Raw genomic sequence first — 14,922 nt, 5'->3', positions numbered from 1 at the left:
TGACATTTATATTCGCCATTTTGTCACCTTGCTCGCGGAGTGTCATCGTCTGACTTTATCGTTATTTGGCTTCCATTCTCCACTTGCCCACCAGATGTCCTCAGACTTTACCATTGCTTCGGAGAGCCTGCCGATCCCGTCTGCAATCACTTCATTCCCCTCACCGGACCTTCCTTGTCACTCTTCCCACCTGCAACTCATTCACCCATTAGTCTCACCCGTTATATACGGTATAGTCGCCTCCTCGTCATCTCTGCCCGCGAAAGTCCTGTCGTCCCCCCTGGGCACCTCGAGCCCCCCTACTCTGTCTTTTGAAGTCCTGACGAACTGATGCTCGTTCGTTTGCGCGCCGGCGCCGTCCACCTGTTCTGTGCAGTTGGGAAGTGAATATATACATTCACCTCCCATGTTTCCTCGTCGTTTCGTTGCATATTTCATGGCCCTCTGTCATCGTAGGTCTCTAGTTGTAAGTCTTTCCTATGCCAGTTTGAGGAACTGATATTTTGAGTTTTCTTTATTAAAAGCCTTTTTGTTGAGTTTTAAGTTCTCGTCTGCATTTGGGTCCTATCCCTTTTGTTCCCGCTGCCCTGCTAGCGATGCAGAGGTCTCAAATCGACGCATTAACTGCGCGCAAGGGCCTTCGCGGTCCTTTTCGGTTCAGGCCTGCACGCACAGTTCACACGAGGCGGCTATCAATTAGACTTTGGGGCTTCGAATCCCTCTGGTGTCCGTTCATGCTAACAAAGCATGTAAGCATGGAAGGAATTGTACTGCGATTTCGATCAAAGAATCCACCAAACGGCGTAAATAATAGATTTGATCTATTTTGGCTCCTGTATGCACTCTTTTGATTTCTTAAAGTGTATTATTAAGTGTATATTAGTAATTACCAACCTAGAAATGAGTGGAAAGTCAATGTTGAAGGGTTCCTAAATGCACAATCATTCTCTCACATTGATACAAAATACTGAGCTGTGCACCTTAAAAGACAAATGGTGTTAAAGAACATCAAATGTATTCATTTACCAAAACCACTTCTTTGTGTCTCACCTCTCCCTTCAAATCAATCTCACGCGCCCACAGAGGGCAATGTAGCTCAGGGGAGATCAATCAGTCAATCAATCTTTATTTATAGAGCACGTTTCATACAAAACTTACAAGGGGAACAACACAACGAGAACAAGAAATGAAATGAGCACAAAACAACGTCCAAATCGGAATCAAAGCGATAAATTGAAGAGATAGATTTAAGCACAGAGCCAAGGAGGGCTATTGGTTTTCCAAAACCCCCAACTCAAATCTCTCATGTCTACCTTTTTCCTACTAATGCTCTTTTTTTGTTGTCTATGACCTCTTTCAACTCTGTGAACTTTCTCGGAGCGTATGGCCCGGCGGTTTGGAGGCAGCTGGATTAAACTGCCATTGTGGATCCCTCAGACGGAGAGGTGGGGGGTTCCAGTCCCGGGCAGGAGGCCCCAGAGCACACGCTGAGATGGAGTATTGTTATATTCATGGGCGGGAGGTTGGTCGATGCTGGCAAGAAGATGCTCGCACAGTAATGGTATTTCGCTTTGGTCTCGTATATTAATTTCTTCTTGTTTATTTACTTCCAACAAGCAATATACCCCCGGATCAAAGTATCATCATTATTATTACTATTGTATAAATACCAATAAATATATATTTATATAGGAATATATAAAGTTTGTCATCCTGTGTGTGTGTGTATGTGCGTGCGTGTGCGTGTGCGTGTGCGTGTGTGTGTGTGTGTGTGTGGACGTGTTGTTGCAGTACTGCTTTAATGCAGACCTGATGGCTTGTTGTTGTGTTTTTGTAGTTGTTTAAGGCAAGGGTGAGGGGTTTGATTTCCACTGACAGTACCTATTCTAAGAATATATGTACTGACGAGATTGTAAAAGGCTTCAACAGCAAGAATTGCACGACAATTAAGCAACAGCGGCAGTTGCAAGCAGGATGATGCTAGCTGGTTGGCACATCCCCAGCTAGCAACTGATGCCAAGGCCAAGATCGCCGTTGGTTTGATGCGTGTCACAGTTAGGACAAGGGGAGCATGCTATAGGCCACTGTGGTGGAGCCTCACTAGCTAGGATCCGACGACAAACACATTCGTCTGGCCCCATGCTCAACCGGCTCAACATATGCCTTTATTTACAGCAATCATGGGTGTCATTAAGTCAGCCAGCACAGGAAATGGCAGCCGACCTCCATGCCCATTGGCTGAGGGGACCTCATTTTGGGTGTTGATTGGTGGGACGAGGGTTCCCCGTGTGCACGTTTGGCGCGGGTTGATGGATGGACCCACCGGCCAGACCAGCTGGCTGAAAATCACTGCAATCTGCTGCCTGGCTGGGCTGGCATCAAGGCAAACATGTGTGGGCAGTCCCGACACATACACAATCACACACACGCACGCACGCACGCATGCACACACGCACACACACACACACACACACACACACACACACACACACACACACACACACACACACACACACACACACAGATACAAACACACACACTCAAACACAGACACACACACACAAACACACAAAGTGGCCAAAGGTCTAAAGGAGTTACATTAAAGGGATAAGCCAAGATATCTGTAAATTGGTGTTGGCCTGATTTACCAAGATTCAGACAAGTTGTTTAATTCCAAATCCACCATTGTCTATCCAGGAGGGTTTAATCGGTTAGCATTTGCTTTCTGTTAGTGGCTTCAATGGACTTGCAGACTACAAATAGCCTAGTTCCTGTTCATGTGTGGTCGATTGCACTTTGAATTACTTTCAAAGATATCCAATTTGTTTAGAATTGTCACGTATTTTAAACAAGTGCCAGTAAAACACAAGATTGTGATATTTCGGCAATATTTTTCGGGATTATTATTCTGTGTGCAATAGGCCTGTATTTCTTGATCTTGTCCACCATCCCTGACAAGTGGAATGAAAGCTGGAGATAATGAAGTATAATTATAGATAAGTATTTCATGTATAAATTATTATGTATCTTTTATTAACTATATATTTGCCTATATATTCACAATTAGCAAATGTGCCTGTGATAATCCTACGTTCCCTACAGTTTGATGGTTTAAAAATCCATGTTGCTCTCCTCAAGGAAGGCATGCAGCCCTTTAAAGCAGTGTTTGTCAGCTCCCTTAGCTGTATCTTTGTTTTTGTCCAGCCCAGCCCAGGTCAAGCACATCAGACCAGCCCCGGCTGGGTAGCTTCCTCCAGCATTGCCCACAAACAAACAGCTCCACAAGTTTCGCTTCTGTGTTTGCACACCACTTCGATCGCTCACAGACATAGAGACTGCAGCGTGGGGTTGGAATTCTGCGCAAAAATAGTGGCTATGTTTTAGGCAGTGTGATACTTCTGAATTCTGCATTCTTTCAGCAGAGCAACAAGAAGTCGCCACATCGAGGCAGCCCGGCGATACACCAACGCAGTCGTCCGATAAAAGTCCATTGGACTTAAGGAAATCATACAGTGCATAAAAAACATCTTTCGCCTGTCGCCTTCTTGAGCTCAACATAGAAAGTCTTCCTATCAAATTTTTCTGTTCATATCCAACGTATTGCTAGTAGACGTAGTAGCATTTAACGTTTGTGGACTCGCCCCATTGGATCGGCAAGTCATTCACTCAAAGGCGCTCGGAGCAGTGCACTGTTATATCCTCAAACATCTTAAGGATACGTTTAACATGTCATTCGACATTGGGATGGTGGCTAGCTTTTTCCTCTCAACGTAATTCCGGAACAATCTCAGTTCCACAAGGCACAAGCCATGTTACCCCAATAGTATGAGGCTTTTTTAGCTAAGCGATGTTCAGGGCCACAGGTATTTTGAACGGCAACTACTCATCTCGATTCTAACAATCTTTTTTGAGTATGCGACTTTTCGGAACTCGGAACGGAAGGCGAAAGCATAACCCAGTGAACTCCACTTCTAGACGTACAACTAGGAGTTTGGAATTAAGCAACTCAATTGAATCTGGCGAAGACAAGCGAGGGCCAATTCACAGATATCACGACGCGTCCCTTTAAGTATACATCAAACCGAGAGGGCCCGACAGGCCCGTAAAGAAGGAAGAGAGATTTGGAGGAATAGGAAAGAGAGAAAGAGGGAGGAGGAGAAAGGAGATACGAGGAGTACAGAGAGATGAATGTAGACAAGAGATTATAAGGGGACCATAGAGGACATACATAATCAATAAAGCCCTTGTGTCTGCAGCCGTCTCTTCATCTCTCTCTCTCTCTCTCTCTCTCTCTCTCTCTCTCTCTCTCTCTCTCTCTGTCTCTCTCTCTCTCCGTGTCTCTATGTCTCTCTCTCTCTCTCTCTCTCTCTCTCTCTCTCTCTCTCTCTCTCTCTCTCTCTCTCTCTCTCTCTCTCTCTCGCTGTGCCTCCTTTACTGTGTCTCTGTCTCTCTCTCTCTCTCTCCATGCCTCCCTCACTGTATCTCTATGTTCCTCTCTCTCTCTCTCTCTCCGTGCCTCCCTCACTGTGTCTCTCTGTCTCTCTGTCTCTCTCTCTCTCCTTGCCTCCCTAACCGTGTCTCTCTGTCTCTCTCGTCGGAAAAAAAAGCCTAATGGACTTGGAGAAGAGGGAGGAGAGGTACACCATTTGCAAGGCCATTAAAATAATTTATTACAATTCTCAATATTCTCTTAATTAAAATTAACTTATTACAGCGGGAGACGTCAGAGAGGGACAATTAAGTAGACTGCTCTCTCCAGCACACGTGTGGGGGTGGATTGTGTGTGCGCTTGTGAGTGTGTGTGGGTGCGTGCGCGGCCATCCGGGCGATGATATAAAGCGAGGAGCACCCAAGTGAGCATAAATAACCTGTGATCGGCGCTTAATTATTAGCATAGCATTTTATGCCACCGACAAAGGCACTTGTCTTGTGGTAATTTCAGCGCTGAGTTGACTCCGCTGTATGGAGGTGTCCTCGCCGAGCCCGCTTCCATCCTGAGAGTTCACCGACGGTTTCACATCGAGGCGCTAGTCCGGAGCCTGGACCTAGCGCCACACGGCAGCTAGGATCACGGAAAACCTCAATCATCAATCACTAGCTACTCCAAACCCAGGATACCACAATTTATACATATGTATTTATATATATATAAACAGTATATATATATCTATAGCCTCATAGCATAATTGCCTTAGTCATATTTAAAGGTTCATCTTGTATTTTATCAAAAATGCAGAGAACTTTGATTAGTGATGATGGAATGTAAAAAGCACTCTGATATGATTTTTTTTTTTTCAAGTAAAAGCATTCCAAGCCTCACGCTATTTGCAGAACCCTAACGAGACCCAGAAATCGAACAGGGGATCACTTCTCTTCCATTTTCTGTGCCCTGCCTTTCAGAATGCCACACCTACGGACCAATCTATCAAACTCAGCCGTCAGGTGTTCAGACACCTCAGGCGCCTGATTGTAACCGCACCAATCAGGCAAAAGTCTTAAGGCCCTTTTCCTCTCGCAACTCAAAAAATGGTGAGGCAACGTTGCAGTACCAGGGAGAGGGAGAGCCGGTTGGCTTTGAGGGAGGCTGGACGGAGAGTTCAGTCCAAGCTCGGTAGACACAGTGTTGCAACAGTGATTAACACATTGCACGCATCTCACAGTGGGAGCACAGGTTCAATAAAACGACTTTTCCCTGCTGTCTACGGTGGAATCAGAACCACGAAGCCGACTACTGCATTGGATGCAAACCACCGGGGCCCCGTTCGGATATAATGTGTACAAAGTTACACAAATACAAATACACACCCACAGAACACTAGACACACAACACAAACACGGAAGCATTTAGCGGTCTTGAAAAATATTTTGTTTTGTTTTTTCCAACGGCGTAATCTCTTCGCTTCTTTATGTAAAGGCTGTTCAGTCAGCAGGGAGAAGCTGCTTTGTGCAGTGGAGCCGGTACCTCGGTCATAAACCTCTATGGTGGGTCTGGGGGACCCCACAATAGACACAGATGCACAAATACACATGTTGGTGTCTATGTGCTTGTGTACATCCCTAACTCTAACACATATGTGTGTTTGTGTTTGTGTATGTGTATGTGTATGTGTATGTGTGTGTGTGTGTGTGTGTGTGTGTGTGTGTGTATATGTTTGTGTGTGTATGAGTATGTGTGTGTGTATGAGTGTGTGTGTGTATTAGTATATTGGGAGTGTGTGTGTGTTCGTTTTGTGTACATTTGTGTAATATGTGTGCGTACGCGTGCGTGTGCGTGCGTGTGCGTGCATGCATGCGTATGTGCTTGCGTGCTTGTGTGTGTGTGTGTTGAACATGTATGAGCGTGTGTTTGTGTGTATTGTATGAGTGTGCGTAGCGGGTACCGTATGAACGACTGCATTCTGTTTGTGCGTGCGTGCGTGCGTGTGTGTGTGTGTGTCTCGAGTGCGTAGCACTGTATCTTCTGGTAAGCCCAAGCTGTTTAGGAACTCAACACACTGGGGGTGTTGGCAACACCACAAGCCTTACCATGGGACTGTGCGCACGCCACTTTGCATTCCGGTTACAGCTGCTATGGCATCTCTATTGTTTGCGCTGCCAGTCGGGATAATTGCTAGCATGTTTCCCGCCGAGATAAATCCCAGAGAGGGCGGAGCCATTATCTTAACGAGCCCTTCTCGGACGATAAGGCACACGCACGCACATAAGCACACGCAAAGAGCCAAAATACACCAGGATACACCACACACAGACAGAACACACCTGTAGACCCACGCGCACAAACAAGGATTGTACTCGTGCACAAATGTTCACACACAGACACACACGCACACACACTATTTACACACACACACACACACAAACAAATAAACAAACACATAGACATACATACAAACAATACACCTGTACACACTGATTAACACATTAACTTCAGATATATATATCCACACACACACAAACACACACACACACACAGATGAAATACCCATTTTCTCAATACTCATTCAGAAGCTTTCGAAACTAAATTCAACCAGGGGAATAGGTTACTGAAAACTCGCATTCCAGCGCTAATGAACAATTCTCTCTCTCTCATACACACACACACCCACACCCACACAAACACCCACACACACACACACACACACACAGCAATAAAGGGAAACATAACAAACAATGCACGTTGGCAGGTAAGCAGCCACTCTGGTGTAATCACTACTTTGCTGTTTTGAGACGTATAACTGTTAGCACTAATCCACCGCCAACTGTATTCAGTATCCCTGCATACTTTCACAAGTGTGTGAATGTGAAATAATGTGGACAGACATTTGTTTGGACAAGGACAACAGTTGTCCTTTGTATGCAGTATGTGTGTGTGCGTCTGGTGTGTGTGTGTGTGTGTGTGTGTGTGTGTGTGTGTGTGTGTGTGTGTGTGTGTGTGTGTGTGTGTGTGTGTGTGTGTGTGTGTGTGTGTGTGTGTGTGTGTGTGTGTGTGTGTGTGTGTGTGTGAGAGGGAGTGAGTAAGTGAGGGTTTTGTGTTAGTGAATGGTGAGTCTGAGTATGTTTGTATGTGGAAGTGAGTGAGTGAGTGAGTGAGTGAGTGAGTGAGTGAGTGAGTGAGTGAGTGAGTGAGTGAGCGAGCGAGTGAGCGAGTGAGTGAGTGTGTCTGTGTGTGTGACTGATTGGATGAGTCTGAGTGTTTGTTCATGCGTGTGTGTGTGTGTATGTTTGCATGCGCCAAATTATGGGGGGGGGGGAATTCACACATCAGCATATCAACAACAGATCAGCCTCATGATCGATCCCCATCAGGTCCATCAATAACACCTGCCACCCTTCACCTCCTCCTCCTCCTCCTCCTCCTCCTCATCAATGTACCTCAATCCCAATCCATGCAGCCTCTAGCAGTTCTCCGCCACTCTCTTTGTCATTAAAGAGAATTACCTCTGTGTACCCTTGCCCCGAGTCAACAACCGCAGGGACACTGGTAATTGTTAAAAACCTCTTATTAGTGAGCATTACCCACCCTGATATCCGCTCTTCCACGTTCCCCTTAATCTATCCAGCGGCTATTCCGTGTCGCCCGGACTCCCACCGCTCAAGTAATTACCCGTCGCTCTGACGCACCCAATGTGGTTTTGTTTTTGGGGGGGGTTTTGTTTTAATTGCTTTGAGTGTCACATACCTTGCAGAGTAATTAATGTCTGAACTTGCTTCTTTTTTTGCTCACGTCACCTCTACGTTTATATCCGTCTCATCATGGAGCTAGGATAATTATAAGGGGCCTGCCCGTAATTCCGACGCCTCATTGTTCCGACGTCTCAATGGTCCGAAATATTTCCCATTAGATCGACATGCCACTATGCCGACGGTTCAATGTTCCGAAAACGGAACCCATTGGTCCGAAGGTCCGTTTGTCCGACTTTTCAAAAAGGAGGCGCATTAGGCCGACGGTTATGCCGAATATGTACATATAAAGAGTTTTATATCTCGCTCTCGCTCTCTCTCACTCTCTCTCCAAAATAGCCTACAACATAGGCCTACATATCACGTTCATGATGAATATTGGAGAGCAAAGTGACAACGCTTCACTTCATTTTGACAGGGTGTTTCAGCCCCATGAACATAGGTCTAATTCTCAACACGGGCACTCTCACTCTCACTCTCACACACACACACACACACACACACACACACACACACACACGCGCACGCACACACACACACACGGTATGAGGTATAAGTTGACTAAATCAATACCAGTGAAATTATTTAGGCTAAAAGGCCACTGTAAACACAGTAAACAACACATATAGGCCCACACACAGCTACTAAAGTTGTTAGTAGCTTTAATTGTATTTGTTTTTCACTCAGTTTGACTTCTTTACGGGAAAAGTATTAGTCCTTGTATAACGTGCGCTTCATAAATTCACCTCTTGTGGCCGTTCAAGCCCACAGCAACAGTCTGGCTTGGTGAAGTGCACTGCTGGAACTTGCCTATTGTTTTTTTTTTTTGGTTTCATAATCACACATGTGGAATTGTGCATTGGCCTATTCAGCATATTGAACCGTCGGCCTAATGCGCCTCCTTTTTGAAAAGTCGGACCAACGGACCTTCGGACCAATTGGTTCCTTTTTCGGAACATTGAACCGTCGGCATAGTGGCATGTCGATCTAATGGGAAATATTTCGGACCATTGAGACGTCAGAACAATGAGGCGTCGGAATTACGGCATGGCACCAATTATAAGCCGTAAGGCTTCAGCTATTAAAAATGATTGTTAGACATTTGTACTTAGGGAATCCACTCAATAAGAATATATTGTGCTAAATTTTATCCTACTTTAGACATATGTATTCATTCCTATCGATAAAAGTTTATTTGGCACCAATTTACACCAACTGTAATCGTCGTCTCTTGTCTAACAGAAGATAAGCTAGCCAACCTGTTGGATGTGGAGCTAGCATAAATCTGACCTATGTAACTAGATCAAAGGGCACTTGGCATGCATTTGAAAAATGTTTCTTTCTAATTTAAGATAGCAGGAGGGCAACTGAAACCAAACAGGCCTTCGGAACGAGGGAGGAGAACAAGCAAAATGTTTTGATGTCTCAGTAAATAGAGGTGAGCAAGTTTTTGAAGACTAAACATTTCCATTCGGGAATCTATTTATAATACCGTCTAATATTGCTAAGGAGGTTTGATTATGAGAAAAATAAAATAAAAAGGGAAGGACAAGTAGGAATGTAGCAATAAAATGCCGCAAAGGGTTAGCCGTCCAAAATGCCCATTCATCACAGTAAATACTCGCTCTCCAGTGCTCCATCGGGGTATGCGATTCCTTCCTCGGTGCCACTGGAAACATAAGCACCACATCCGACACTCTCCCCCCCCCCCCCCCCTCCAAACGACCATCTAAATTAAGCTTGTGGATATGTAAACAAGTTAACTGACAGAGTGCCATTGCTCCTGGGAATGCGCTGAACGGCAAAGAGGAAAAAAGATTTTCTCAATTACCTGAACTGCAGTAAAAGTGGTAGGTGATCCCCCTTTTTCAGCCCGACTTCGAAAACACTTTCAGAATTAAAAAAAATTGTTTTCCATTGGGAATTCAAGCAAGGAGGAGAGAAGTGTTAACCCCCTTGTTTACGACACATGCCAAGTTTGTGATACTTATTTTTAAGCTAGAATACCTTATTGTATTAGCTTTCTGATGAGCTATGATGCGCCGCATACCACGGGCGTTATACCACAAGTGTCCAATCTCGTATCCTTGTAGTATGTATTCTGCTGAACAATGAAAAAAGTCTACCACGGCCCGGACGGAGCTCCACACAGACACACATGGCCGTGGATCTAGCGTACCCTGTCGGTGCCTGCGTCCTGATGTTACACCTGTTTTCTCTGAAGAACTATTTTATTTAGTAAAGCTGACGCAATGGCAAGGCCTTGGAAGACCGTAGAAGTGTGTGGCAGGTTCCCGCAACCCGAGTTCCGAAAGATTTCGATTTGTTCATTGAGGCATAGATTTAGTAATTGAGACAAATAGTATTAGAATGTATTGTTACTGAGCAAACCTGGCAACAATGTATTCAATGCCAAGTCTGAGTTTGTATTCACAGAGGATAAAACCACCGGTAGGTCGTGGCAATGCCACCATCTTATTTAAATTGACTGACCCTTTTTTGTAGGCAAATGATTACATTTCCACTCAAAACTGTCCTGAAAAGATTAAACTTACATAAAACATGTGTGCTCCGGTTGCATGTATGTTTAATTCAACCGTGGCTTCATTGCAAGGGTGTCATTTTCATATCTATCCAGAGCTGAATGCATTTTGTTGTATTTTCGGTTTTCGGTTTTGTGTTTCCAAACTTTGGTGAAAACTTCAACCAGGTGGCTCAAATGTGTAATAAATCAACCAATTATTCATGGTGTCGAAGGTTCCAACGAGATTACCCGAACTGGTGATTGGCCTATTATTGAGGAACATTCAGGAAGTAGAAAAGTCAACTTTTCCGGAAAGGGGGTTCTCAGGACCTTGTTACATTGAAGATCAAGGTCAAAGGTTATGGGCTCTCCTAGGGAACACAAGAGCCCCGTCGTCAAAGCTCCCCCGCCAGGACGTTGGCGCGTTCCTTTGTCTGGTTTAAAAAAAGAACTCCTCAAAAGTATTTTCTTTTCTTCATCTTTATTACACAAAAGACACAGGCGACATCATCAGTGTATAAATAACTCTGGCTGGTAGCAACCGCTATTTCAGTAAGGTGGAGGGGGGCGTTGACAGACGTTACACTTTGGCGCACCGTGAAACGGACAGCGGCTCCTCTTCATCCTCTTAAACCTCATCCTCCTCTCCCTCCTCCTCCTCCTCTCCCTCCTCCTCCTCCTCCTCCTCTTCATCATCCTCCTCTCAACCTCATTCTCCTCCCCCTTCCTCCTCCTCCTCTTCATTCCCTTCCTCCTCCTCCTCTTCTTCCTCCTCAACCTTCTCCTCCTCTTCTTCATCCTCCTCCTCCTCTCCCTTCTCCCCCTTTTAAACCTCCACCTCCTCTTAAACCTCCACCTCCTCCCCCTTCTCCTCCTCCTCCTCTTAAACCTCCTCCTCCTCCTCCTCCTCCTCCTCCTCACCCTCCTCCTCTTAAACCTCCTCCTCCTCACCCTCCTCATCTTAAACCTCCTCCTCCTCCCCCTCCTCCTATTAAACCTCCTCCTCCTCCTCTTAAACCTCCTCCTCTTCCTCCTCCTCCTCCTCCTCCTCCTCACCCTCCTCCTCTTAAACCTCCTCCTCCTCACCCTCCTCCTCTTAAACCTCCTCCTCCTCCCCCTCCTCATCTTAAACCTCCTCCTCCTCCCCCTCCTCCTTTTAAACCTCCTCCTCCTCCTCCCCCTCCTCCTCTTAAACCTCCTCCTCCCCCTCCTCATCTTAAACCTCCTCCTCCTCCTCCTCCTCCTCCTCCTCCTCCCCCTCCTCCTATTAAACCTCCTCCTCCTCCCCCTCCTCCTCTTAAACCTCCTCCTCTCCCTTGGCGACGAGAGGTCCTGGCATCCCCACCCTCCTCGCTGCAAGTTCAAGAAACAAATCCATCCCTCACCTCCCTCTCTCATCTCCCTCTCACCTCACTCCCCTCTCTCCCCTCCCTCCCTAACCTCCCTCCCTCACCTCCCTCTCACCTCTTTCCCTCACTGTCCACCCTCTCGCCCTCCCTCCCTCTCCTCTTTCCCTCCTTCCCTTTCCAAAATGAAAACTGTTTAATAAAAGCTGAATAACGATTGATGCCCCGAGAGTGCTGAGTGCTCACTATGAGAGAGAGAGAGAGAGAGAGAGAGAGAGAGAGAGAGAGAGAGAGAGAGAGAGAGAGAGAGAATTGGGGAAGAAGCAGAGCGAGAGAAGGTATTGTACAGATATCGAGACCGAGAAACAGAGGGAGAGGAGAGAGGAGGCAGAGAGAGAAGGGGAGAGGATATTGAGATGAAGGGAGATTGATACACACAGAGGGAGAGGGGAGGAGAAATAGAGGGAGAGAGAAAGAGAGAGAGGGAAAGAGTAAGTGAAGCAGCCGCGCGGTGTGGGCTTGTTAGAAGGCTAAACTAAAAGGGATGTACTTCATATCAAGTGGTATTAGGGGGAGAGGGGGAGATAGGCCTAAGCTCACACCTGGGTGTTTTGCTGAACATATGTCTTCTGCTAATGCTACACATCGCGTCTCAGGCGGCAGGTATTTAGTCATCAGGTATGAGACGCGATCAAGACGAATCCCAACCCAGTGACAGCGGGAGACCAAGTAACATAATTCAGGTTTCATTGTTCAATTTATTTGCATCGATTTTTTTTCCGACTCTGATATCAGTCTTGAGCGTTATTTGATCAAACATCGATGGTCTTTTTTTGGAACACATATCACTTTAACGGTGGTTGAGGAGGGAGGGGAGGAGGAGGAGGAGAAGGTTAAGACACAGGGGGACAGCAATATCAAACGGTTCGGTCTTGCGGTGGCTCTGATCTATATTAGTAACTAAGACTTGTTGGAAGTATTATTATTGTGACTATGGCTGTTATATTGTGGTCATTATTTTTATCAGACTATCAATAGTCTTGGCAAAATACAGAAATAAGCTAACAATGCTAATGAACTCATTGCAAGATAGAAGTAGAAATGAAATAAGAAAACGATCAAAAGATATATATATATGTATATTTTTAATGATGAATTTGAACTTAGTGTAGCAGACCCCACTTATGCTTCACACGAGTAAACCCCCCTCTTAAGGTTTCCACGATGAAGGGGTACACACACACACACACACACACACACACACACACACACACACACACACACACACACACACACACACACACACACACACACACACACACACACACACACAGAGAAAAAGACACACACACACACACACACACACACACACACACACACACACACACACACACACACACGCGCACACACACGGCAGGGCGAATGAGGTGCATTACTCATGTGGTTATCTCTCTCTCTCCCTCTCTGGCTTGGCATCACTTTTATGTAAGTGTTCAAGCGGACCCGGCCTGATTTGAGGGAGTGTTGAACCCTCTGGAAATATAATCTAATTGCTAATTATAAACCGAGGATAATGCACGAGCAGTCTGCTGCACGCCCCGGCCCCCCACCTAACCCACGGGCTGCCCGGGAAGTGGGGTAGCCCACGTGCACGCACGCACACACACACACACACACACACACACACACACACACACACACTCACAGACACACAGATTACAACGTACTCCAGAATTTAGCAGATGCATATATTTTAAATACACGTACATCAGCAAGTGTGTATAGGAATGACAACAGTAACAGTTGCCATCCCTCTCTCGCTCTCGCCCTCGCTCGCTCTCCCTCTTTCTCTATCTCTCTCTCTCTCTTTCTCTGTCTCTCTCTCTCTCTCTCTCACACACACACAGAAACACTCCCGCAGACACACACACACACTCTCTACCAAACACACACACACGCGCCAGGTGATTAGGCCCGCCCTGAATGAGAACGGCAATTAAACGCAATCAGAGCCCTCTCACATTGCCCTCCTCTCCCTCCACCCATCCCTCCCTCTCTCCACCCATCAATCTCTCTCTCTCTCTCTCTCTCTCTCTCTCTCTCTCTCTCTCCATCATTATCTCCTCTCTGTCCATGAATCTGTTTTCTGGTGAAACTCAGTTCTTCCTGTTGATTCTCTTTGGCATTTCATTTGAGCTCATTCCTGGAAGGTGCCATTTTATCCAGGATCACTTGTTGGCATGTTAGCATGTGTCATCACATGCATGCTACCATTGGCTCTCTCTTTAACTTTCTATCTCAAGTGCGGAAGAGTTTGCAGTTGTGAGGAAGAACTGGCAGTTGTGATCACTAAGTGACGAGTAGAAATTGAATGCTTGCGTTGGCGCAGGCATATTCGTTATTTTCCCAGGTTACCTTCGACATACAAATCAATGTTTTATATTCCGTTCAACAGCTTTGGAGATCAAGGCTGTAGCCCAAGACCCAGGGACATGTGACCGTTTAAAGGAAACGACAGTGTCCCTGTTAAACGGAGACCTTTTCCGGTTTATGTTATTGTAAACCTTCAAGGAGATTCAAAAAGTAATCTCTTCAAAAAAGGCACCAACGGTAATTGTCTCTCCCTCTCTTCCATTTTCTCTCTCTCAATCTCAACCCCTCTCTTCTGTGATCTGTCTCTAGCTCTCTCTCCATCCCGTTTCCCCCTCCCTCTACATTGTTTTTCCCGACCAGCGCCTTAATCAGCACTACGCGGTGTGGCTAGCCGTGTGTAAGCTGCTAGATGCTAGTCACATACTGACCCACAGGTTAGGACAAGAACATAACCCCAGAAGTCTCTGGACGCCCGCTACACCCCCATCTGCTAGCCAA

The sequence above is a fragment of the Gadus morhua genome, chromosome 4, assembly GCF_902167405.1.
Source record: "Gadus morhua chromosome 4, gadMor3.0, whole genome shotgun sequence".
Lineage (NCBI taxonomy): Eukaryota > Metazoa > Chordata > Actinopteri > Gadiformes > Gadidae > Gadus > Gadus morhua.
The sequence above is the reverse complement of the archived record's forward strand: the minus strand, read 5'-3'. Positions refer to the sequence as shown.